Genomic DNA, 23,831 nt, shown 5'->3' with positions numbered 1-23,831 from the left:
CCAATCATTGCAAGGGAAGAGTGATGCTGCGTGGGTGTCGCTCAAATCTATCCCCAGAACAGCAAGTAGACATACATCTGAGTCCAAGAAGAAAGAGGATCTGAAAGTAAAAGTGGAGCTATGTTATTAAGAATGCTTATAGGCAGTGGGTCAGAATGAGGAGGTTGGCCAAGAGCCAGGGAACTGTGGATTATTGTGGTAAATGTTGCCCCATCTGTACCCACCGGTAGTGAGGATAGGAGAAATTCAAATGAATTCAACACAGAATAAAGCTTAATGAGTGACCAAAGTTCAGCAGGGGATTAAAAAAAAAAAAGTTGGTGGTTATAAGAGGGTAGGAAGTGCCATTTGGTAGGAGGGAGGGCCAGATAAACTACTCTAGCCATTCAGGAAATGGAAAGATGGCTTATAGAGGAGGTGTGGGCGGGAGCAAAGGTTGAGTAGAACAGATAGTCCTGAACAATGGAACAGCTAACATTGATATCTGTCCTCCAAGTATCAGTTCTCCTTACCTTCCATAGTAACACAACTCCCAATTTTTAAGTGGGAATGTGGTCACTCACAAAGACATTTCCCAGACGCCCCTGAATCTGGATGTGACCACATGACTGAGTTCAAAGAGATGTCAGTGAACTATTATGTGGCAGTTTCCAGGAATAGTCCCTAAAAGACGGCTGGTCTGCATCCTTTGCCCTCTTTCTCTTTGCCCCTTCCTGTGCCCTGATTCATGGAATATGGATATGATGAAGGAAATCTGGGTTCTACCTTGGACCATATGGATGGTGGAGCAATGAGCAGGAAAGATCCTGGGTCTCTAAACTTCTTCTTCTTCTTCTTCTTCTTTTTTTTTTTTTTTAAGATTTTTATTTATTCACTTGACAGAGAGACAGCCAGCGAGAGAGGGAACACAAGCAGGGGGAGTGAGAGAGGAAGAAGCAGACTCCCAGTGGAGCAGGGAGACTGATGTGGGGCTCGATCCCAGAACGCCGGGATCACGCCCTGAGCTGAAGGCAGACGCTTAATGACTGAGCCACCTGGGTCTCTAAACTTCTATATGAAGAGAAATAAAATCTGATCTTGTTTAAGCCTGTCATTTTTGGTCTCTGTTGTTCTTAACAACAATCCTAACTGATACAGATGGTTAAGATTTAGATAAATGGAAGTGGGTTTCAGAGAATGAATATTCTGGGCAGAGGGATGGCAAGAAGACAATATGAGGGGCATGTGAGGAAGAATGGGAAGAGCTGTGAAGGTCTGCTGGGCAGTTAAGGCCAGTGAAGGGCAGTAGGAAGAGGTATGGTCAGAAAAATATCACTGGGTTCAAGTAATGCAAGACTTTGAACAATGGATGAAGGAGTCTGGACTTATTCTGTGTGCTGTGGGGAGCCACTGAATATTTCTGGGTTAGGAAGTGTCCTGATAGGAACAGAGCTTTGGGAAAATGAATCAGAGAGCAGTGAAGACAATGACATCAACTGTAGGGCTATTGTAATATCTGGGCAGGAGGAAGCGTGGGTCTCGATAATGGCAGGGACAGAGGGAATGGAGAGGAGAGGAGAGGAGGGGAGAGGAGAGGAGAGGAGAGGAGGGGAGAGGAGAGGAGAGGAGAGGAGAGGAGAGGAGAGGAGAGGAGAGGAGAGGAGAGGAGAGGAGAGGAGACATCCTCAGATATTGCCTCCCAAATGTTCTCCAGGAAATTCTTTCTGAGAGGAGTTTTATTTGGGAAGGAAGACTGAGAAAACATATGAAACCTTGAGCACAGGAAGAAGAGGTGAAGGGGATGTCACCTGGGAGAAGGTAGGACACAGAATGGGGCATTGGGGACATCTGAAGGTGCATTACCTACTATATAAACAACAGGATGCTATTGTGAGATGTCTTATGTATGATCAGCCTTTGCATTTAGGGCCCATGAGACATAAATATGTACTCACTACTTCAAAAAATTGGAGACAGCACTAGCCATAATCACCTAACCTTCATTAGGGGAGGGAGGTTATCTGCTGTTTGTTGTCAAGAAGTAGCAGAGGGAGAAGATACGATCGGCTTCTCCAGGCAGAGCCTGTGGGGTCACCCTTGCAGAAGGATGAAAACGGGAGTCATTCCACCCTGGAGAAAGTGATGTTTACCCAACTGACAAGTGTCTGATGTGCCAACAAATATGAGGTTATAATGGGAGACCAGCCTCTGGGTATTCATATTTTCTTCCAAGGAATTTCTGTTCTAATCTCAAGGTAGCTTGGGATCTATTGGAAAAGAGTGTTTTGTGAACTTGAATTCAGAGCAATGGGAATTCGTTTCAGATAGTGCCTGGCATAAACTGCAGGATATGTTATTCTATAGGCTATACTGGTATAGGGCTTGGGGCACTGGCATTTATCAGGTGCATTTCCTCCCTGCTTCCTTCCAAGTACAGGGATGGAGAAACACAGATACGCTTTCTAGACTGTTCGGACCTCCCATCTTTGATGGCAGCATTACTTGGCCAGGGCATAGTTCTTAGCTCATACAATGAGTCACATCACTTCTCTAGGCTATAGATTCCTCCTCTATAAATTAAAGGGACTGACCGCATCATGATGAAGTCAATTCCAGCCCCAACACTCCGGGATGCTGTGAACACATCTTATTATCTTGGGGGCATCAGGGTAAAGAACATGATGCCCAGTCCTAAATCCAAGAGAGTGCCCAAGGGAAATCAAAAGACTGAGTCAGGACCTGGAGTCACAGAATTAAGCCATTCCTTCTTGTAGCTCCAGGACACAGCGGCTGAGAGACACCCTTGGAAACAGTTGCTTTGACAGTTTTCTTGGAGTCATGACAGTGTTTTACCCACAGCGGCCCCATACACTCTAATTCAGTTTGACTCTGGGTAATCAGACCAGTCTGCTGAATTTGGAGGGTCCCACTGGTTCTTGATCAGGCTTCTTCATGGTTATTATGCTTTAACCAGAACTTTCCAGAAATGGATGGGTAGAAGAGGCTGAAAGAAGCCTAAAACGTTGTATGCTTGGACCCCCTACCATATCTTCATGAAGCAAGATATGAATGTCCAAGTTGTGTTAGTATGCAAATGTATCCTTTCTATTTTTGCTGCCTAAGAGGGACTCAACTTATCTCCACATTCTCTTTTCTTCTAGGGAGTACAAGGACTTCCTCTCATTAAGGGGGCCTGTGAGAGGAGACTGTGAACAGACTGGTCTAGTTGAATCATGTGCCTAGCTCAGGTAACTCTTTTGTTGCCCATTCCCCGATCCACAATTCCCAAGGCCCATGGTTGCCCACATGGCACATGTCACCCCACCCCTAGCTTGTCTCTGGCCAACAGTGCTGGTCCTCCTCCAGCTCACTGGTGTGATACATTTCTCATGCCTTTTTCTCCTGGGTGGGTGTTCAAGCCAGCTATGGCCTCTGGTATTCAAAGAGTGCTGGCCACCATGTGTCAGGCCATCTGCCGGTAAAGAAGTGACGGGCCAGTCCCCTTGCTTCTGAGGTGCTCAGGTGATGGAGACAGAACATCATCTACTATGCATTCTCTGAAAATGAGAGCTACTGGAAATGAGGGATTAGGAGGGCATGGGCAACAAAGACCAAAGTCAAAGCAGGTGGAGATCAATGTGGGTTAGGGTAAAATTGGGAGGGGCAGTGTAGACAAAAGGCCGGTATCTGCCCCATACTCAGCCTCTGCTGAGGGGTGCCTGTGTCTGGGGAGAGCCCTCCCCCTACCAATAACCTCTTCTTCTAGATGTGATAATATCAAAGAGAAGGAGACATAATGGGTTGTTTTCCGTCTCAAATTTATCACCCATGAAGTCTATCACAAAGTCAGAACTCTCACCCCACATTTAGTGGGCTCCAAGTCCCATCGTCTCCAAGACCCATCATCTCCAAGACCTTAACATCTTTCAAATCTACTTTTCTCCAATCCCTACCCACTCCCCCCTCTCATTTGAAGTATTACAATGGCGGCCTACTCTGGCCATACCCCTATACGTCCTCTACACCCCTTCCAGAAGGATCGGTCTAAAGTAAGACTGATTATGGGCATGACTTCACTGCACGAATCCCTTCCATTTTTCTCTGGTGCCTACAGGTGGTGGTCCAAACTGGGAGACAGTGCTTTTGGGGTCCTGCTTGGCCTAGCCCTTGCCCATCAGTTCAGCCTTATGTCTAATCACCCACCATGGCATGATCTACCTCATTCACCACAGACCCCAGGCTTCCTAGGATATTTCTCACTCGACTCACATTTGCACAAAATACTTGCCCTCTCCCCTCTTCTCCTGCTGAAATCCTGCCTGTCCTTCAAGGGTCTGCCCAATCACTATTGTCTCATGAAGCCTCTCCCAACTGTCTTGGAGAAACTTGGGTGGTCCTTCGTCAAGGCCACCACTGTGTCTGGCACATATCTCTATCAGAACAACTGCCAAACTATGTTTTGTTTGTTTACGCCTAGTGGAGAAACACAACCTATAATCCCATTTCCATCTTCACCGTCCCAGTGCCTGACATAGTGCCCAGTGTTTATTGGGTATCCAACAAATCTTTTATAAAATTAGTCGATGTACAGAAAAAAGGAGAATAGTAAATAAAGAGGTGGAGAGGTTGTCTGCGCCTTTGGTAGAAGGGTAGATGGAAGGTTCAATGACTTGGTAGAAATCTGAGAGAGAAAAATATACTAAAACAGTTCTATTTGGATGTATTAAATAAATGTTGGCTTGGATGTGCAAGGAATAATGGTAAAACGAGGACTTTTTTTTTTTCTCCATTCCTGGAGTTTTAGGGTCTGAGAGGTCAGAAATGTAACACTGCACTTTTCCTAAACAAAGCCTCAGTTTGTCATCTGCGAGTGAGGGGGAAGATCCCGGGTGAGGGGGAGGAGGGCCAACAATGGTTTTTTTACACCATATTTCTGGCCCCTGGCTAGTTTGGTTTGCCAGCAAGGGAAGCCCTGGGGCCAGACATCATGAGTCATCTGTAGAGGAGAAAGAGTTACCCCAGGGGCGAATATTATAGGGCATTCCAAGTGCAGACAGTTTTTGAATTTTACCTTGGAAATTCGTGTTATATTCAACAGGTACCTGCTGGGTGCTAGAAAGGAGGGTACTAGGCATCTAGAGACTACTAAAATTCACAGTCTAGTGGAGAAATGTGAATATAGAGAGACGATTCTAACAAAATGCAATAAGCCTCCAAAGGGCTAGGGGAAGAGAGATTGAAAACTAACTGCATTAGTTAAGATCAGGAACACAGGTATACAACAGAAACCCTCAAAATAATATTGGCTTACATAAGATAGAGGTTCATTTATCTTGTACATGAAAAATGTCCAGAAGTGGGCAATCCTGGGCTGGTATGATGGCTCACCTGCATTAGGAGCCCAGACTTTTGTCTTCTGCTCTGCCATCTTTGGTTGTGGCTTCCTCATTGTCTTGTCCTTGATCACTGACAGAGCTTCAGCCAAGACACCTGCATTCCAGGCAATGGAAAGGAGGAAAGACAAGCCCTTCTCATCTCAGGCAACTCTTTTGGCAGCCTTCTTGCCAGGACAGCATTCCTGCTCAAGTCTTGGCGGCTAGAACGTAGTCTCCTGGCCATACCTAGCTGTAAAGGTGGCTAGAAATAGTCTTTTTTGGGGAAACAGTCAGCAATGTTCCCAACTAAAAGTTGGCATTCAATTACGAAGGAGGGAAGGGAAAATGGATGTTTTTGTGGTTGACCAGCAGTTTTTGACACACTAACCCCATTTGAGGCATTCTGGGGAGTCTATTCGTATCATAAAATTAACTTTACTTAAGATTCTACACACCTCTCCCATAAGGGAAGGAGTGCATGAGCTGTAAGGTATCTAGACGTGCGGACAAGGGCTGTGGTAGAGGGATGGAGATGTACAGTTAGGGATTTGCAAACTGATTTTGGTGCTTGAGCTCTGATGCATATCCTTGTCCCCTCTGAGATGTAGAGAAACACACATGAGCATTCCAGATACCCCCCACTCCCAAGGCAGAGCTCCCTTGTAAAACTGAATGGGTGACTGTATCCTCCTGCCCTCTGGAATCTAGGGTGATGAGTGCAGAGCAGATAAGACCGGACTGACTCATCCAGCCTGGGATGCTGAGGATTGGGAAAGGTGAGAGTCCATGCATGAATGTCCCCACTTTTTATGAAGTGATCCTATTCGCTTGTCAAGCCTGACCCAGAGACTGTCTCAAACTCTCACTGATCAGATTGTCAACTCCTCCTCTCTTGGGAATAATCTAGTTCTAGGCTGGACGTTTCAATAATTCCTCGATCTTGGGCTGAGGTGAGGTGTGGGGACAAAGGGAAAATATTCTCCCTTGTTCCCAGCATCTGAGTAAGAGGGTGGATGGCCTGAGGTGTGGTAGAAATAGCACGGGGCCACATCTTATGCAGATAATCAGATTGCTCTGAACTTGAGTTCCCTCCTGCGTGACAGATGATAGTAGCTTCTGCTCTCTCTCCCTTGAGTTTGTTGGGATGATCTTACTATTATTTCTTGGTGGTTTTTTTGGGGGGGGGGCGTGTTGAAATTTCTAAGAAACAGAATCTGTCAGGAAGATGTAGGAATATGAAAAAGATTCATGCAATGCATATTTAACAAATAAAGAAGCACAAACAGCTGCAAAAATATGGATTCCCCAAGAATTAGGGCAGGAGATTCTAGAATGAATAAGGTAACCTGAGGTAGATCGGTGTGTTACCAGCTTTAGGGAGGTATAACTGACATGGAATGAACAATTCAAGTTTTTACGTATATAAACAAATATACATATGTATCTATGAAATAATCACTACAGTCAAGATAATGAATGTATTCATCACCTACCAAAATTTCCTTGCTCCTTTTTGTCATCCTTCCTTCTCACTCCTCTTCCCTGCCCCTACCCTTTCCCCTGTTTTTTATTACTATAGGTTTATTTGTGTAATCTGGATTTTTTTTTTACAAAGGGAACCATACACTATAGTCTGTAGTCTTGTTTCTGTCTGGCATAATTATTTTCAGATTCATCTATGTTGTTGCATGGTAATAATTTGTTCCCTTTTATTGCTGAATAGTGTTCCATAGCATTGATATACTGTAACTTGTTTATCCATTCACTTGCTGATGAACATCTGGGTTGTTTTCAGTTTGGGGCTTTCAGAAATAAAGCTTTTAAACAAATTTAGGCACAGGTTTTTATGTAGACATATGCTTCCATTGCTCCGGGATAAATACCTAGAAATAGAATGGCTGGATCATATGGTAAGTATAAACTTGTTAAACAAGTTAACCTTTCAATTTTGAGAAAATTGTAGATTCGTATATCCTCCAATGGTGACGTTTTGCAAAACTATAGCACGATATCACAACTAGGATATTCACACTGCTATAATTCACCAATGTTGCTCAAATTTCCCCCGTTGTGTTTGTGCTCATTTCTGGATGTGTGCATATAGTTCTATGCAATTTTATCCCATGTGTATGCTCATGTCTCCACCACCTCAGTCAGGATACAAGCTAGTTCCACCACCACAAGATCCCTTGTGGCCCCATTTATATCCACACACCTCCCTTCCTCCCCACCCCATCCCTGTCCTCAGTTCCTGGCAACCACTAATCTCTCTCTATCTCTGTATTTTTGTTACTCCAAGAATGTTGTATCCCTGGAGTTATACAGTATAGCTTTTGGGATTGACTTTTTTCACTCAGCACAATTTCCTTGAGATTCATCTGAGTTGTATATTTCTTTTTATTGCTGCATAGTTCTCCATGGTATGGATGTAGTGCTGTTTATTTAACCATTCACCTGTTCAGGGACATTTACTCGTTTCCAGTTTTGTCTATTATGAATTATGCTGTTACAAACATTGTGGTACAGGCTTTTGCACACCAATGATTGACCTGTGCTGTTGTTGTATGGCTAGCTTTATAAGAAACTGCCACATTGTTTCCCAGAATGTCTGTACCATTTTCTATCCCCCCAGCAATGCGTAAGTTACCCATTTTCTCCACGTGATTGCTAGCTTTGGGGGATTTTTTTTTTCTCTTCTGATAGGTGTGTGGTGATTTCTCATTGCGGTTTTAACTTGCATTTTTCTGATGGCTGATGCTTTTGAACATCTTTCTGTTGCCTATTTGCTATTTGTATATCCCCCTCAGTGAAAAAAATGTCTGTTCGTGTCTTTTGCCCATTTTCTAGTTGGATTGTCTTCTTAATTTTGAGTTTTGAAAGATTTTTAAAAATTATGTATTCTAGATGGCAGTCCTTTATCAGATGTGTGATTTGTGAATTTTTCCCCCAGTTTCTAGCTTGTCCCTTTAAAAAAAAAAAGATTTTATTTACTTACTTGACAGAGAGAGAGAGAGCAGCAGCAGAGGGAGAGAGTGAAGCAGACTCCCTGCTGAGCAGGAAGCCCAAGGCAGGACTCAGTCCCAGGAACCTGGGTTCATAACCTGAGCTGAAGGCAGATGCTCAACCGACTGAGCCACCCAGGCATTCCTCTAGCTTGTCTTTTCATCCTCTTAATATGTATTTAACTTTGTAAGAAACAACCAAACTATTTTCCAAAGTGGTGGGACCATTTAGCATTCCTACCAGCAGTGTACAAGAGGTGCAGTTCCCCTATATCCTCACCAACACTTGGTATAGTCAGTCTTTTGAATTTCAGATATTGTGCTGAATGGGTAGTGACATCTTAGCACAGTTTCCCTCATGGTTAATGACGTTGAACATCTTTTCATGCATTTATTCGCTATCGGTGCATCTCCTTTGGTCAAGTGTTTGCCTAAGTACTTTGTCCATTTTATTGGGTCATTTGTCTTCTTCTTCTTAAGTCGTGAGAGTCCTTTATATATTTTGGTATAAATCACTTGTTGGATATGTTTTACAATATTGTGTCCTAGTCTGTGGCTAGGGGGCTGTTCCTGAAGAAATATTTTTTCCCTATAAGAACTGGATTTTATCTTATTTCTCTGGAGAAAAACAAAATATTCTATTCATTTGGCTGGAATTAAGACTGGGGAGATTAACTTATTCAATTAATATGGCAAATAGTGGAAGACATTTCGTCCCATGTTACTGGAATGACAGGGAAAGGAAGCAAGGACAAACCAAAGATGGATGGATGTTTTTGAAATATTCCCTAATTTTAACTAGTTATTTAGTATTTAGCTAGTTACTTTTCATGTTTTTTTTTTTGCTATTTTATAATTGAATAATTGTTGTTACTCTGATTTGGCTTTAATTATGAGTGAGATCTAACATATTTTTAGTGGATTGACCATTTGTGGATTTTTTTCTCTGAAATGCCTATTCAACTCAGTCACATTTTTCTGTGGGATTTGTTTGTCTTTTGCTGCTGTGGATATTGACTCATATGACCTGTTTAATAATATTTGTATATATGTTTCCATATGATTTATGAATATTTTTTTGGATGCCAGTTTGATGTTTTGTTTTGTTGGTGGTTTTTTATGTAGGAGTTAAATATTTTATAAGCAGGATTGTAAAGGTGAGAAATGGCGGTAAATGTCCAGATACCTCACAAGAACTGTACCTTTCCTTTGGTATTGGTGACTCACTGGGATGAGAAGAGCCTCTGGATAGTAGGGGGAAAGTATCGAGAACCATCTGGGCTTGTTTAGAACTGATTTATGGAAAGAAAACAGACTTGCTGGTGACAGAACCCTGGGTCCTCATCCCCATGCTGCTAACATCCAGCAACCTAACATTGGACAAGGCAGCCATCCCTCAGGGTCTCCACTTTGACAGTGTTAAAATAAATTATTTAGTCCAGATGATTTCTAGTGTCTCTTCCAGTTTCAATATTATTGGCAACTGGGGTGTATGGCCATCACACTGACGTGAATCTGCCACTGGGTTTCCTCAGACAGAATCAGCATATCCATAACACGTGGGTCAGCCTCAAAGCTTGGGAACTCTCACCCCATTTGCAACTTTCTCTCTAGTCAGCTTTCTGCTTGTTTCCCTTTAATGGCCTTGGCTCAAAATATGCAGCTTGTGGGGAAGGGACAGGAAATTGCACAAAACTCTCAGATGCTCCTGGGTGTCTGGGGTTGGCAGAGTGGCAGAAAGGCAAGAACACGGCTTTTGGAACCCGATGGGCTTGGCTCTGATCCTAGCTCTGTCCCTCACCAGCTGCATGACTTTGGATGGGCTCCTGAAACTCACTGGGTGTCTGTTTCCTCTTCTGCAGAATTTCTTTATCTGTCTTTCTCCGGACTATTGTGACCATCAATACTCAACAAATATATACTCCTCTACCCATTTTAATAATAAAAATCCAGTGAATATAAATACTCTATGCTTAATAAGAGCATTGCCTCTAAGAGGTGCTAAATAAGTATTTGTTGATTAAAGGATGTGGGAGAGAGAAAGGAACACTACTGTTTATTGTTCATGGGGGTTTATTGTTTTAAATAGTACAACATTTTTGGAGACCAACCTAGCACTAGTTATCAAGAGCTTTAAATTTACAAGTCTTTCAATCTGGCAATTCTAGTTGCAGGATTTTTTTTTTCCCCCAAGAAAATAACCAGGGGGGGCCTGGGTGGCTCAGTCGGTTGAGCATCCGACTCTTGGTTTCAGGTCATGATCTCAAGGGTTGTGGAATAGAGCCCCTGCTCAGGATGGAGTCTGCTTGGTATTCTCTCTCTCTCTCTCCCTCTCCCCCCCCCAAATAAATAAATAAATCTTAAAAAAAAAAGGAAAAGAACCAGGCAAAGAATATGTAAGGATATTTGGTGCCATAGTGTTTATAATAGTGAAAAAACTGACAGCATTCTGAATACACAATAATGGGGGACTTCGTAATCAAATTATGGTTCATCCCCAGTGGGTACGTGTAGGCACGGCAGATGCCGGGCTGGAAGAACATTTGGTTTAGAGAATAGGCCTTGATACCTGTGATGAATTGAAGCCTGGCAAGACACTTGCTGGTTATGTGGACTTTGGCAAGTTTACTCAAAGTTCTCAAAACATTAATTTTTCCATTTGTAAAGTGGTTATAATGATGCCAGTCTCATTGGATCAGAAAAAATTTGACAAATGCTTAGGACAGCTGCTGGTAGGCCACCAGGGCCCCAAAATGGCAAGGGTGAGCAATTCACATGAACAGATAAAATGCATCAAATGAAATAATGTAAGCTAAAACACTCGTATGATCATGCTGTTGTGAAAAATTAATACACCTATAGGTAGAATGTATAGAAAAAGTCTGAGAAGATACATGCGAGCATGTTGATGGTGGTTATCTCAGCGAGGGGGTTGCGGATGGGTTTTATTTTTTTATTTTTTTATTTTTAAAGATTTTATTTATTTATTTGACAGAGATAGAGACAGCCAGCGAGAGAGGGAACACAAGCAGGGGGAGTGGGAGAGGAAGAAGCAGGCTCCCAGCGGAGGAGCCTAATGTGGGGCTCGATCCCATAACGCCAGGATCACACCCTGAGCCGAAGGCAGACGCCTAACCGCTGTGCCACCCAGGCGCCCCGCGGATGGGTTTTAGATTTCTTTTTGTTCATGTGCATTTTCTGTTGGCTACTGTGTAATAGGGTCATTTTTGCAATAAAAACGCATTCACATTATGTGTGTGTGTGTGTCTGTGTGTGTGTGTGTGTCTGTGTGTATAGTGTAATTTCTAGAGTATTTGGGAAAGGATTTTTGTACTGTTTGGAATAGTTTGATGATTTCTCGAAAGAGATATGACCCAATGGGCAGATTTAGTTAGTCTAATCAAGATTTATCGGAGAAGAGTCAGCTCTAGCCCTTTGGATGAGTTTACATTATTTTTCCATCAGGGGACTTTGGATCCTGACTCGTCAGGTGTGGCTAGGAATGCAGCATCGGAGTCAGCACCTACTGTGCTCCTTGGGAGATCAACAACGGCCACAACAATAACCAACATTTATTGAGCACTGACTGTTTGCGTGCATGGTGCTAAGCACTTCCCATGAACTGTCCCATCATGACAACCCTGTGTAATGGGGCTCTTTTTACCTTTATTATGTGGCTTAGAACGTGGAACCATGGAAAAATTTTACCATAGGCTAACATGTGTTTAACACAGTATTTTAACATAGGTTTTTAAAAAATGCCCAAGGTTTCATGTCCACTAAGTGCTAAGATCAGGAATTGCAATATTCAAATGTACTGCCTTCCAGCTAGAGAATTCTGACCATTGAGACACCTTGATGATACCCAAGGACACTCTTCAGCGACCAGCCTCATTAGTCTGCAATGAGATCTTCTGCAAGTTTCTTTGTCAGTAAAATGGCGGTAATAAAAGTGCTCATTGTGAGGAATCCATGAACGAGTGCATTACCCAGATGGAGTAATATTTGTGTACTGTATGTTTTGGCACCATTACCCACTGAGCTCTTTAGTAGAAACCTTCCCAGCAGGGCTCCAAGGGACCATTCCAATAAACCAGTGCTGATACGGCGGGTTCCCTTATTTGCTATCTCCATGCTTTCCTTTCCCAGATGTCATGATGATATCATTTCAGACAATGAAAATGAAAACTCTGGTTGTATGTGGCCCTTCGCTTGCATTCCTGTGCTGGAGCTAACTACTACCATCATCCTCGTGTTACCCTTCAAGCTGGCTTGTCCTTTCCCTTCCTCAGGGACAGCTCCGATGTTAATAAGGATGATGGTAATGATAATCCTCATTATTTTGCTACTTTCAATAACCCCCTTTTCTAGAGTTAGGAACACTTAGTCGTTAGTGCTTGAAATGACTATTAATGATGTTATTTGTAATTTTTCTTTTTTTTTAAAAGAATTTATTTATTTATTTGACAGAGAGAAAGACAGCCAGCGAGAGATGGAACACAAGCAGGGGGAGTGGGAGAGGAAGAAGCAGGCTCCCAGCAGAGCAGGGAACCCGATGCAGGGTTCGATCCCAGGACCGTGGGATCATGTCCTGAGCCGAAGGCAGACACTTAACGACTGAGCCACCCAGGCGCCCCTGTAATTTTTCTTATTTCGTCTATCTCAGTTAGTATCTTATCATACACTTCAGAGTGACAATTTTTTTCTTGTGATGAGATACAACACTATTAACTATAATCCCCATGCACCACATATAGTGACAAATCTCTCCCCCATACATAATAGTTTGCAAATTCAACCTTAAAACAAAGTTTATTACCCTCTAAGAAGATGGAATTGTGATGAGCTGTCACCTGACAACAGTTCTTTGGCTCCACGATCCACACAGCAAGGCAGGTGTGTTATTTAGGATTTATCTAGAGATTAAGCAGCCTTGTCTGACACAACGAATCATACCTTCTGGCGCTGGGTCACATGGGTGTTGCCGTATGCTGTGTAAACATTAGCCTCATTCCAATTTCCTAGTCTTCTAGTGGGAAGACTATTAAGCTTCATAACAAGAAAATTATATGTTAAAATCCCTTAGAAATAAATTATTGCAGAAGTGAAAAGGCAATATGCTCAGAAACATCTGGAAACTCACAGGTATGTGGATTTACTATCCTACTGAATCCTAGCAGTGTTTTCAGTGTTTCATTCAATTTTTTTTCTTCTCAGATGGAACACTGGTGGAATTGCTGCTACTCTTTTGAGTATGGAATCCTAGAATAGGGTCCTCTCAGTTTGGGGTGAATCTACTTTTTAAAGATTTTATTAATTTTTTGTGTGTCAGAAAGAGAGAGAAAACAAGCACAAGCAGGGGCAGAGGGAGAGGGAGAAGCAGGTTCCCCACTGAGCAAGGATCCTGATGCGGGGCTCGATGCCAGGACCCTGGAATCATGACCTGAGCCGAAGGCAGCCGCTTAACTGTCTGAGCCACCCAGGTGCCCCTGGGGTGAATCTACTTTTTCCACTTCCCTCAAAGAAGGTAGGACAGGGGGGCGAAGGGTGAGAAAGATTAGCTAGCAGTTATCAAGCACTTCTTACATGCTAGGCACTGGTTCTGAGTTGGAGAAATTTAATATATTTTAACTCACTGGTAGTAAGTGCTTTTATTAGTCTGATGTCACAGATGACAAAGCTAAGACATAAAGGGGAATTTGCCCACATAATAGAGCACGGTGGAGCCAGAATTTAAACATATGTGATCTGACTCTGAGAGCTGGCTCTTAACCTGTGTGTTATTCTACCCCCTGATTTGCAACCCTAGTGTTCTAAACTACAATCTATCCTCATGGCTTATGGATCCCTTATTTGTGAATTCGTCTACTCGCTCAAATGTATTTATAACACCTCCGCCAGTACTCATGGCTCTCCTGGTCCTTCTCAGACATGCACCTGCACAAAGGGGCAAAAACACATGAGGTGTCTAAAGCGAGCACAAGGTCACATCTGGATTCTTGTTCTGGACCTCCATACTGCAAGCTAGTGTCCTCTCCATGGTATATTCAGTGCCACATTTTTCCAGTTTTCATGTTTTTGTTGTTGTTGGTGGTGGTGGTGATTTTGCTGTTTAAAGTGGCTTCCAGGTGTAGTGCTGAAATGCCGTTTGGCCTTCCTAAGTGCAAGAAAGCTGTGATGTATCTTCTGGAGAAAGTACACTTGCTAGGTAAGCTCTGTGGGGCATGAGTTACAGCACTGTTGGCCATGAATTCAGTGTGAGTGAGTCCACAATATATATTAAATAAACTGGCTTTAAACAGGAGCACACATAAAATAGGGTGATGTATTGATTGGTTGATGAAAATATTGTGATCAGAGACTCGCAGGAACCTAACCTTATATTTCCCCAAGGAGCAATGGTTTAGTATTTACTGATTCAGTGTTCTCAGTACTTTATAGACTACAACTATAGTCTCATGAATAATAAGAACCAACTGTATTTATATAGATTACCTATATATCTATCAAACCAATTAAACTTCAACAATATTAAAATGTTTCATTATAGTGAAGACTCTCCAGGAGGGTGGGAAAACAATTCTTCAACTGGAACTGTCTCCCTTTCAGAGTTGGGTGTTGTGTGAGGCTATCACAAGCCCCTGAGACACAATAACCAGTGAAGGACATCTATTATGAAGATGACAACATTCTGAATCATTTCAGGTAGGTTGGGACAGACCAGTGAAGCGATTTCTAGTGTAGGCATTAAATCCACACCTCGTTTCCACCCTTCCAATAATAAAAAATTCAGACTTCATAAAAATTAAATTATATGCTGAAGTCCAGTGGAAATGAATCATTGGAGGAGGAACACTCAAAAAATGTCCTGTACAAGGCAAGAAGGTGAATTTACCGCCTAGTTATGGCCCAAGTACGTCTTATGATACTTATTTTGCAAAAGGTTTGCTTCTACTGTTTCAGGTTTGACCGAGTTGGTTCACTACAATTGAAATTACCGTATATCAGTCAAAGATTTGGATCTGCTCATTTTTGTGGTGGTTGGCTGGAGTCTGACCTTGAGACAAACCAGGGTTAATTTTCACAAAGAAATAAAGCTGAAGAATTATATATTTTTAGAGTAATAAAAAAAAACCACCTCAGATGTGAATTAGCTTTTTCTTCTTCTTTGTGCAGATGAAGAAATTAAGGCCGTGTCCCCCACTGGGCCCCACCAGCTAGTGAATGAGGATGTCTCTGGTCTAGATCCCATTACTTCCATTCAAGATTCTTGTTAGCACACTGTCTCCCTAGAGCTGTTGGAATGAATCCTACCTTCTTGGAAAAAAAGAAAGGTAGGTTATCCTAGCTGAGGTGGACACTAAAACACTAAGCTGTCCCCCATCCATCTTCTCTACTTTGCCCAGAGGTGGTCAGCATTTAAGACATTTGAGCTCAGTTAATGCCTGAGTGGCCAAAAAGTGCACCATTAGTCTACCATCCACCATCTGAGTGCATATGATCGGTCCCAAGTGAGACTAAAAATGTGTGCATCAGTGTAAATCCTTCCAAGCTGGAAGAATCTTTCAAAGCACATCTCACTGATCCTGAATAAGTTCTTACTCTATGGCTCTTGACATACTTAAAACGGGTCCATTTACTGATTACTAAGCACCAGGTACTGTGCTAAGTACACCACATTTCCCATCATTTAATGCTACTGAAGTTCTAGGATCGAGGCACTACCAGCATGCCCTCTGTGAAGTTGAAGAAAGTGATGTGTTCATCTTGTGGCTTATGGGTGAATAATGAAGGCAGATTTGGAGCCAGGGGACCCACCGCTGTGCCAATATTTCCTTTCAGCAGAAGGGTCTTCTGTGCGGCAGATCTGGTATCCAGGGAATGCAGGTAGACGGATCTGGATTAAAATTTCAGTCCTTGCAGTTAACCTTCATCCAGCTACTTAACCTCCTGGGTCTTCAGTATTCCCGATTCTAACTTGGGGATAATACTACCTACCTAGAGAGCGAGTTGTACCATGTATGTCTATAATTAGAACCGTGTAACACAGTTTTAGGATTACCTAGTGGTGAATCAAAATGGCCAAACACTTATTTCTATGTGTGCATGCGGGAACTGGGCATGGGCAGTGGGGTTGAGTGAAGGGGGAAAGATGTCTTTGGATGGCTGCATCTATATGCTATTAACAAAATAACCCTCCCAGCTTTCTAGAGACTGAGTGCTTAGTAAGTCCTCGATCATAAAGTCAACGCTTCTGAAAGTGGCACCTTCTCTTGAGAGGGTGTTTGCTTTCCTCCTCCTTCGACAGACCACGCTCCATGAATTCCTGGAATAGTTTCACTGTAAAAGCCAAGATCCGGGACATCTACAATCGACTCTCTGGACTGTGCCTGTGTTCACTCCCACTGGCTGGAATTTTTTATGGGGAGTTGGGACAAAGGCCATTTTGTGGCTACTCCCTCTGCCCCCTGCCCAGAACTGGCTCTACTGGAATGCACTAATTGCTGCTGAACAAAAGGACGCCTATGTCCCTCTCTACTCCATGGTTGTGCATTGATTCTTTATGGTGTTGGTATCAAAACAGCCAGTGTTTCCACTCCCTGGTCTTTCCGCAGCAGCAGAACACAGCACCTTGGTCTCCTGCACTCCCAGGGAAGTGCGTGTGAGGCTGTGGTATGCAAGAAACGACAGGCTCCATTTACCTAGCAGCCTGTGGAGGAAAACACCTTCGGTTGGTCACAAGGGTCCCTTTTGTCTGTTTGAGCATGTGTAGCTGTGACGGACTCTGTGGACCCAGCCCAGATGTGGAAAACCAGTCAAACGTATTATTCAAACCTATTAAAACCATTCAAACGTATCAAATTCACCAGCTGGGTGTGGACCTAAGAAGAAACATGGCCCTCCCCAGAGAGGCATTTAAAAAGAACGAATGAAGGGCATTTTAAAGGGGGTGGACTGAACTCCTATATGAAAGTTTCTTGAAGTCATAAATCCATAACAGCATAAGAAAAAGAAGATTGCGTTCCATTAGTCAATAAGGACGGAGGGCTGTTGTTGAAGATGGAGGGCAAGACAGAACAGCAGAAAAGCCACCCAGAGGATATTGTGGCAAAAGGCTGCAGGTGTAGTGGTGGGAGGAAGCCCTGTGCCCAGTCTTCTATAAAAACCCAGATGCAGATAGGACCCTTGGGCTCTCTTTGGGAGCATAACTTGAGAGCTGCATTTGGAAGGCCAGGCAGCCCCTTCCCCCAACTCCTACTTCCAGAAGCAATGACTTTTGCACCCTGACTTAGTGAGAGTGAGCGCTGGGTGCTAAGAGAGAAGGAGGTACCCCCAGAGGCTATTGAACCTGAAGAAGGATGGAGACCTGCCCAAAGCCAGATAACCCCACTTTACAATCACCAAGAGCAAAGTGCAGTGAAAGTAAACCTCATCCACAGACAGACAAGGAGGGAATCCTCTGCGTAAGGAAGCATAAGAATGACCCTTCCAGACAAACAAATATCAGAAAAAGAACCATTGAGCATAACAAGAGGTGTGTGTGGGGAAATCATCCTCCAAGGAAATAGTAAAAACAGAAAAATACTTTAAAATAAAGATTAATTAATTAATTAATGTCTGATGATGCGTTAATTGGATGAGCTGATAAGAATACCTGATGTAAAAAAAGACCCAAGTAGGAATTCTATAAATTTAAAAGATGATTTTTAGAATTTTTATACAAAGAATAAATAACTATGTGAAAAATAAATCCATGATTCAAATGGTTGAACCTAAATCCACCCAACACCAGTTCCGGAGGAAACAGAAGGGGGAAAGTTATCAAAGAAATAGTGCTTGATGGACATGCAGTCTACACAGTGAGGGCCAGCCAGGTGCCTGGTACCATGACAAAGTAAATAAGCAAACAGCAACAACTGTATTACAAATCTATATAAAATTTCAGAACAGTAGGGAGGACGAAAAGGGGGGGAAAACAAGGATACATGTGGAAGGATTAGAAATCACAGTGCTAACACACAAACTTGGAAGGCAGATGACAAAATCCTGCAGGAAAATTATTTTCACCCTGAAATTTAATCCTGAGTCAAACTGTTAATCAGGAGTGAGGGAAGACTGATGTCATTTTCAGATAGATAGGGAAGCACAAATTTTACCGACCATGAGCTTTTGCATAGGAAGCTATAAGGATTTATTCCACTCAAGTGAGAACGAAAACTAGAAATGAAAAAAACAAAGGAGCCAGGAAAGAGAATATTTAATAGAGAGAGAGAGAAAAAAAAGGTCAATGGAAGTCTCAGGATGTCAGCTATGTGAGGTGAAGCTCAAATGTGCTCTGCAAAAACCATACTCAACGGGGCTGGGAGATGCTCCCTGGGGTCAGAGCATCTTAGCTCTGGTCCACATTCTTCCAACAGTGTGACTTTGGGCAACTCACTGAAACTCCCTGGGCTTCATTTTGGTTTCCTTGTTTGTAAAGAAATGAGACCGAACTGTATAATTCTTGAGTTTCCTTAGATTTCTAATATTCTTTGCAGAGCAAGAGGAAGAAGTCAGTGATTAACTTTTTCCAGAAGAAAAGTGCAAGTATATATACTTTTCACTTCCTGTGGAACAAAATGTTGGTACCAGAATAAGATAGAAAGAAAAATAGAGCCACTTGACATTTCTTCCAGTTCTAAAAGCCTACTATTCCTTTATTTGTGTAACCATCGAAGTTAAATTTGGGGTGGTCTATATGTGTGCGCCTATTGTGAAATCGAAGTAAGCCAAGTAAAAATGCACTAATTGTCAACTTTCTTGAGGTCTTGCGTTGGCCTGAGCCCCTTCTGGTGGAACTCATAGAGCCTGAGGCATCTCTACCGAACATATTACTCGTTAATATGAGCTTATATTTAAATCCAAGAACACGGTCTTACATCTTACAGTTATTTTTAACCAAACAAACATTTGAGTGGAAAACAGGTAAAGCCTCCCCTTTCACCCAATAGCCTCAAGCTCTGGGTCATGTGATATTTCATGACACACCTTAGCCCCTCTTGACGGTGTCATCGCTTGAAATCCCATGTAAGGAGTCCCACCATAATCCATACCGGCTGTTCTGGTTTCCAGACTGGGGGTGATGGTGTGCTTTCTCTCGCCACACCTGATGGCATGCCTGATGGATTGCACCAAGATTTAAGAGCAAAACACCCCAGACAGCTAAGACTAAGTAAAAACCAAGTTTCTTATGAGGAAGCAAACTGGTTAAGTATCAGAGATATGTAGAATCAAGTGCTAGTCCCATCACATAGTAACTGCTTAACTCTGTACGGACTAATTTAGCTCTAAAATCTCATTTTTTCCCTCCTCTGTAAAATGAGGTTAATAATACTGCCCCTTTGAACACGATTTTTGAATTTCAATGACATAATACACGTGAAGCACACTGTCCTGTGTGTTACATATGACCACTCAACATACACTTGCTGTTTCGTAGCCCTCATCTTAAGCAAATTCAGGTTTCTTAAGGTACTCAGTAAAATTTTATAGATGTGGAAAATTTTGCAATCAGTATGAAAACAAAGTAATCCCTTCATCCATTGCCAAATCCAAGATCATAAAGATTTACAACTATGCTTTCTTCTAAGAGGCTTATGGTTTTACTCTTGTATTTAGGTCATTGGACCATTTTGGTTAATTTTTGTATAAGAAATGAGGTAGGTGTCCAACTTCGTTCTTTTGTCTGCAGATACCCAGTTGACCCAGGACAGTTTATGGAAGAGACTCTTCATTTCCCATCAAATGATCTTGGCACTCTTGTTGAAAATCCATTGGCCGTAGCTCTCCGGGATTATTTCTGTACTCTCAGTTCTATTTCATTGAGTGTATCTTTCCTTAGGCCAGTACGACACTGTCTTGATTACTGTTGTTATGCAGTAAGTTTTGAAATTGAGAAGTGTGAGTCTTGTAAATTTCTTCTGCATTTTCAGTTTGTTTTGGCTCTTCTGGACTCCCGGAAATAACGTATGAATTTGAGGATTGGCTTTTCCATTTTTGCAGAAAAGACCATTGGAATTTTGAAAGGGACTGCACTGACTCTAAAGATCACTTTGGGTAAGTGCTGCCATCTTAACGATTACCAATGCAGGAATGTGGTTGCTTTCTATTCCTTTAGGTCTTGTTTAATTTCTGTGAGCAATATTTGGCAGTTTTCAACTCCTACGTCTTCCACCTCCTTGGTTAAACTTATTCCTAGGTATTTTATATTTTTGGATGCTATTGTAAATGAAATTGTTTTCTCAATTAGCTTTTCAGGTTGTGCATTGTTGGTGTATAAAATCACAACCAATTTTGGGGTGTTGATCTTGTACCCTACAACTTTGCTGATTTCATTTGTTGCTCTAGGTTTTCCTTGGGTTCTCTGGGATTTTCTGCATGTAGGCTCATGTCACTTGTGAATAGAGATAGTTTTACTTCTTCCTTTTCTATCTGGATACCTTTATCTTATCTCTTTTATTGTCTACTTGCTCTGGTTAGAACTTCCAGTACAATGTTGAGTGGTAGGAGTGAAAGTGGGCAACCTTGTCTCATTCTTGATATTAGGAGGAAAATATGCAGTCTTTCACCATTGAGTGTGGTGTTAGCTATGGGTTTTTCATAAGTGCCTTTCAACTACCAGTTTCCTCAGTGTTTTTATCAGGACAGGGTGTTAGATTTTGTCCAATATTTTTATGCATCAACTGAGATGATCATGTGTTTTTCCCCCTTTGTTCTATTAATGTAGTGTATTACATCGATTGCTTCTTACATGTTGAATCACCCTTGAATTTCAGGAATGCATCTCTCTTGATCATGCTCTGTAATCCTTTTGATATGCTGTCAGATTTGGTTTGCTAGTATTTTGTCGAGGAGTTTTGCATCTACATTCATAAGGGATATTGGTCTGTAGTTTCCTTTCCTTGTGCTTTGGATGTGCATTTTATGCATGTTTGTGCACGGACGTGCGCACGCACGCACACACACACACACATTTATAATTTACCAAAAATCCAAGCTGCTCCAGACACTTGAAACAAAATGTGTGTCCAATAAGTATATTATTATACAATACCCCAGGAAGGATGACAGCTAAGAAGATCTAGTTTCCCTGATCATTGTTTCTCAGTGATGGTTCTCAAGAAAGATACCGGTCTGTGCAACGTACATCACGTATCCAACCCTAATCTCATCTATCGAGCTATGTTCTGAGTAGCTGGACCACGTTGTCAAGTGCTTCTCAAACTTCAGTGTACGTACAGCTCGTCTAGACGTGCTATAAACCTTTGGGTTCGGTCAATCTGTCATAAAGGCATAATCTTAGGCTCTGCATTTCTTATAAGCTCCGAGGGGACACTGTTGCTGCTGGTCTATAGACCACACTTGGAGCAGCCAGTTTGCAGCCATGGGTTAGATGGGGGTGGGCCCATTCTTGCTTTGATTACTAATTACCTGTGAACAAAGTTCTCCAATCATGAAGGCAGCCATGTTAAAGCAAAAATTCTTCAGAAGGTGCTTAAGGAATATGAATGGGTGTGTATGCCTAGGTAAGCAGAGCAAGGGTTTTGTAGTGTGGGGTACTTGTGACATCCACATGACCTAAGCCATCAGTCTGTACGATTCTACTTGCTTCTTCTACCCCATTGAAAGCAAACATGGTCAGGCCATAGCAGCACTGTGTAGCTGATAAAGTTTTCCTACGGCATGTCCAGCTTTTGCTTTTGGTGGCCTATTTTGGAAAATGAAGGCCCCTCCCTGATCTCATGGGGCTCAGTGCCTCCTGCTGCTATTTCCTGCTCATTTCTCAACGTTGGAATGAATCTGTTACTAGTCAGTTGCGTTCACTACAATATCCACTTTTTGGTAGGAGCTCATGGGGTTGACTCATGGTGACCCTGATAAAGGGCAGGTTCATCTCCAAGTCTGGGGGACCCTGAGCATGGGTGGGGGAGGGACTTGTGATTAGCATCTGTCCTACCATGTCCCCTCCACATCCTTTCCCTGCTCTCTCCCTTCTAGTTCCTGCCCAAGCACAGATGGGGACCGCCCTGCCTTCCCCCTCTCCCAGAGTAATCTTTTCTTCCATCCCAGATGTAATTTGTGTTAGCCAGGAACTGTTCTCGCTGTAGCTGGTTTTGGATAACACTTTTGTCACTTCTTTTATCTCAAGGTTATGTCCTGAAAAGATACAACAATCTTTCATATTATTTCTACGTTTTGTAGAAAGATAGTGACTAAAAAGCATAATACCAGAATGTTTCTTCTTCATGAACAGATCATTCTAGGGCTATCCCTGGGTGACAGGACAGTGATGAGCAGCTTTGGGTTTGAATGCTAAAACGTGGGCAGGAATTCCTTTGGAGGTAGGGATAGGAGGAGCAAATCAACACCATCTGGGCACATCAGAGCCACAGTCTTCAAAGTATTGGAGCTCATGTAACCTTAAAAATTTTTTTGAGGGGCGCCTGGGTGGTTCAGTCATTAAGCGTCTGCCTTTGGCTCAGGGCGTGATCCCAGGGTCCTAGGATCGAGCCCCACATCAGGCTTCTCTGCTATGAGCCTGCTTCTTCCTCTCCCACTCCCCCTGCTTGTGTTCCCTCTCTCGCTGGCTGTCTCTCTGTGTCAAATAATAAATAAAATCTTAAAAAAAATTTTTTTTGAAAAATTTTGTCCTCTCTTGCACTTTTTATAGTTGATGTGCAAAAAAACAAACAAAAAAACCCCACCAAAAAACCAAAAACCAAAAAACACCCCCAAAACAAAAAACCCTGTAAGTTTAAGTAGTTGCAAACAAATAATTTTTACGTATTGTCAACATTGATATTTAAAAGTTGTTACATCATTCTTTTTAATATATCCAGTTAAATACAAAATGAATGATATCCACCATCACCTATTTAAAAATAAATGAACAAGCTTATCTTAATGGTCAGAAATTTTATGTCAATTCTTTGAGCTCATTTTCCTATTCCACTTCCCCCACAGAAATGCATTTTAATGTGATGTGTATTTAGGCTTGCAAATCTCCCATTGACCTCCCTCTTGTGCTTCTCTGCCAACATTTTTATATAAATGAAACAAAAAGAAAATATAAACAAAACGGAAATATGTATATAAGTGAAATTTAACAATTTTGAAATCTTTATAACTCCATCAAATAAAGCTCTGAGTGGAAAAATGTCAAACTTTTAATTACTGGTATACTATTGACCTAAAAAACGGAAGTTTCCTATTATTAAACTCCCAAAGCAACATTTTACTGGAAATGCACATTTCCATGAGATAGATGGGACACGATCTACTTATTTTACTACTACGACACATAGCACTGCTACCCTGAGCTGAGTTTCACTGTTATTTTTGTGTCAATGTCTCATTTTTATGGATGTTGATGTTGAGAAACTTTGTTCATACAGATTAGATAGGACTGGAAGGAGAATCCTTATATCAATGTTAC

This window comes from Ursus americanus, chromosome 14, assembly GCF_024610735.1.
Source record: "Ursus americanus isolate L20-20 chromosome 14, mUrsAme1.1.p, whole genome shotgun sequence".
NCBI classification, from domain to species: domain Eukaryota; kingdom Metazoa; phylum Chordata; class Mammalia; order Carnivora; family Ursidae; genus Ursus; species Ursus americanus.
This window is presented reverse-complemented; position numbering follows the sequence as displayed.